Below are 4,221 nucleotides of genomic sequence, written 5' to 3' on the forward strand. Positions count from 1 at the left end.
CCTACTGTTATGGTGCATTACTTTTAACTTAATCTAATCGATTGGTAAACACTATTTTATACATGATAGTACATTGATGTACTTTGGCAATTTCAATAAAATTACATAGTAAATGAGTGTTTTTTGTTATTATATACTGTATATACTGTATCAATGGAATGGGGACGTCCTCAACTGAAGTACAGTACTATGTAACTAGACTGAGGACTTACACTAAATTCTTCAACTGCTCTGTCGCTCACTACACACTTTAATCTGAGACTGCCATCATTGAAGTTATTTGTGGTGACGAGGGGCGTTGTAACATAACAAAGTCATCAGCGATTGGATAGTCTAACCAATCAGAGCACCACGTGTGTTCTGGCTCTGGCCTAACTGCCAGGTCGCAGTTGTAAATGAGAACTTGTTCTCAACTGGCCTACCTGGTTACATTTTTTGGACCAGTCAGACGTCCCCGAATGTGTTCGCAATTCAGTGCAGGGTCGGGGAGGTACACAGATCCATACTCATTGCAGAGAAGAAACTAATGTCTGTGGGTGTGGCGTAGCGTTGGCCAGAGTAAGGAGTCTGAGTAGCCAGGCAACTATCAAACAACATGTTAATACAAAACAGTTACAGTGTTAAAGTGTTACCCAATTACCATACCATGCACTTTCAGTCAGTCTTGGGGGGGATCTAAAGATCTTCTAACAAAGCTTCCTATCGTTACAGGGAGACACTACTTCTTCACTCTTAGAAAACATTTGCTATCTAGAACAGATAGGAGAACCTTTTGAAGAACCCTTTTTGGTTCCAAGTAGAACCCTAATGAGTTCCATGTAAAACCCCAGAGGGTTCTACATGGAACCCAAAAGAGTTCTACCTGGAACCGAAAATAATTTTTCAAAGGGTTCTCCTATGGGGACAGCCAAATAACCCTTTTGGAACCCTTTTTTTGTAAGAGTGTACTGCCAGAAGTGAGTGGCGAAAGGAAGGTAAAATAAATCATAGCTCGAGGCGAGGCCATTCTTAGACTTCACAGAACAGACATTGAGGGAGTGTGTGTGAGATTGATCCCAATTGCAAGCCTTAGCATACCTTTAGTGTTCAGTCAACAGTGAGAGCTCAGAATCCCACTGAGAGGAGGAAAGAGAAAAAAGGCTTTGGTTTCAAACAGTTTTTTAAAGGACGGCTAGAGAATACACAACCTCACTGATTAACCAAGACAAGAGTTGTATTAGTGTGTATAGTCCCACTATGGTTCTTTAACGCTACAAAGCTTTAGTCTCTAGGTTTGAAGTCCTGAATTCATCCAAGCCCAACATCAAAACCAGAACCATGTTTACAGAAGCACATTGCAATACAAATTCCCGGATATATCTTTTGGTACAGTATGGTGAACAGAATATCATAAATTGTAAAGAGGGATAACATTGTAAATAGGCCTATATGAATAGACAAATATAATATGTTTTTTTTCCAAATATATAGTATTCAACACACTCATAAGTGGAACATTATGAAAAAGGATAAGACAAACTTTTAAATTCAGACTGTAAACAAGATATATCTTGGATGTTGAGGAGTATACTCTTAAAAAATGGTCTGAAACCTAAAATGGTTGTTCAGCTGCCCCCATAGGATAACCCTTTGCAGGAACCCTTTTTGGTTCCATGTAGAACCCTTTCCATTGAGGGTTCTACTTGGAACCAAAAAGGGTTCTACTTGGAATCAAAAAGGGTTCTCCTATGAGGACAGCCGAAGAACCCTTTCGGAACCTTTTTTTCTAAGAATGTAGGCCAGTGGAAGGTTTTAAAGACACAGCGATGACTACAGTCGACACAGTTTCCACTCTGGGCTTTTCCATTTGAAGAGAACATGATAAATGGGTGGCATTTTGCAACACTTGGCCCATACATCACTGACAAAACTTATGTTACTGTATTTGAGTGTTACCTGAGTGTGGGCACGTTCGGGATGTTCCATCCCATTACTTTGAAAAGCTTCAACTTACATTTCTCAAAATGACAGTCCTGAGAGTGAGAAATGGTGTCCTGGAGCAGATCCAGAGGGAGTGTTGTTTCAGGCTGGTGGAATCTTACTGAACTGTGAAATGACGTACAGGGGTGTACATGCCTGATAGGACGTCACTGGTGGCCAAACTGTTAAAAACATTCACATAAATGGAACTAGCTCACAGGAGGCTCAATCAACATATTGGAGCCGAGACAATACTGAGAAATGTTCAACATTCCAGGATGCCCAAGTAATTTATCAAATCTGGTGAGCTGTTCATTTTAAATATGGGAATCTGAAATGTGTTTTCAAAGAGATGTGAGCACTTTGAAGATGATTTCATTACCATTGGAATTTGTTCCACGTCAGCAAAAATTTGAGGACTCAACAGGCCCTCACTTGCTGTACTCCACTGATACTCCACTGATACACTCACAGATTCCCATGTACTGTACTGTTTCGCTTACCAATAATCTTTCAATTCCTCTCCTCTGCGAACATGGGCCAGATCCACTGTCCGAGCCAAACAATGTTCCATACAGAAATTAGATATTAGTTTGGCCTCCAAAGACAGTGTAATGTTGCTTACATCCCCATATGCCTGTCAAAAGTTGTCATGGATCCCCCGGTATTGCTGCTCGTTCCGTTCATCAGCTCTGGAGGTCTACGTCACCTGCCTTCTAGGCGTCACTGAACTAGATTCATTACCACCAACCCCGGACTGTCTTGTCTTATTACGCACACCTGGTTCCCATTCCCCCTGATTAGTATGTGTATATATGTGCCCTCTGTTCCCCATTGTCGGTTATTGTTACCATGTCCGTTGGTCTTGGGAGCACCTGTGCTGTTGTAGCGGCTTCCATGCTACGTGTAATTGTGCACTTGCTTTACGGGTCGCGTCCCGTGTAATATTTAAAGGTTTACACCTCGCTCTTTTGTTTGGGTGGAGAATATAAAACCCCCTATTACGTAGCATCAAGAGGACTGTCTCTCCAGACTCGGCAGCGCCATGGACATCATGCTGGCAACCATCCTGCATTTGGAGGAGAATGTGCAGTCCCTCCGGTCTCCAGCACCGGTTCCGGGACCAGCCCCCACTACCTGCCTCCGTCCCATCTGAGCCGGTATGCAGAATACCCCTGTCTCGCCAGTGAAATGCAAGGGATTGCTTCTGCAATACAACCTGTACCTCGTTCGCTACGCCAAGGGTGTCTCAGGGAGAGACAGGGTTGCCACCGTCATCTCAGCACTGACCGGACAGGCCCTGGACTGGGGTGCCACGGTCTGGGAAATGGGCGGACCCACGGTCGAGTCCTACGAACACTTCACCCTCCTCTTCCGCTCGATGTTTGATCATCCTGTGAAGGGCCGAGAGGAGGGTGAGCATCTACTCCGACTACACCAGTGATCTAGGACTGCCTCTGAGTTCGCTCTGGAGTTCTGGACCATCATGGCCTCCACGAGTCAGCTCTGGTCACTGTGTTCCGCAGCGGACTGCGGGAGGAGATACAGATGGAGATAGGCTGCCTTGATGACAACCTGTCACTTGACCAGCTCATCAGCATGGCGATTCATTTGGACAACCTCCTGCGGTCCAGACGTAGACCTGCGCGGGAAACCAGAGCCCGTGGCTACACCTGCTCTATGGCCAGAGTCGATGGAGGTGGGTTCTGCACGTTTTCCCAAGGTAGAGCGTAGGAGAAGGAGGAATCTGGGCCTCTGCTCCTATTGTGGAGAAAGGGGTTATTTCTCACCGACCTGCCCTCTAACAAATAATCGGAGAGGAGGTGACAAGCCAGGGAATTCTCCTGCTCCACCCCAGGTAGGATGCAAGATCTCCCCTCCTTTTCTGTCAACTCAACCAGTGTGTTTTCCCATAAAATTCCCTGAATACCCTAGCCCCTCACTCCCGTTAGCTCTGATTGACTCCGGCGCTTCCGGAAATCTTTTAGAAAGTGCACTGGCCACTGCATTACGCATTCCTTTGGTTCCCCCAGTCAACCATTCCGGTTCAAGCCCTGGATTATCGTCCAATAGGGACAGGGCTCGTACATCAATTCACTGTTCCCATTTCTCTGCTGACCCATGACATTCATTTAGAACAGATCACCTTTTTGATTATAGGCACCCCGTTGTGTTAGGTCTCCCCTGGTTGAGTTGGCAGACCCCTGTTATTTCCTGGTCCGAGGGGAGACTGCTGGGTTGGTCGCAGGAGTGTCAGGGGAG

The sequence above is a fragment of the Oncorhynchus kisutch genome, linkage group LG18, assembly GCF_002021735.2.
Source record: "Oncorhynchus kisutch isolate 150728-3 linkage group LG18, Okis_V2, whole genome shotgun sequence".
NCBI classification, from domain to species: domain Eukaryota; kingdom Metazoa; phylum Chordata; class Actinopteri; order Salmoniformes; family Salmonidae; genus Oncorhynchus; species Oncorhynchus kisutch.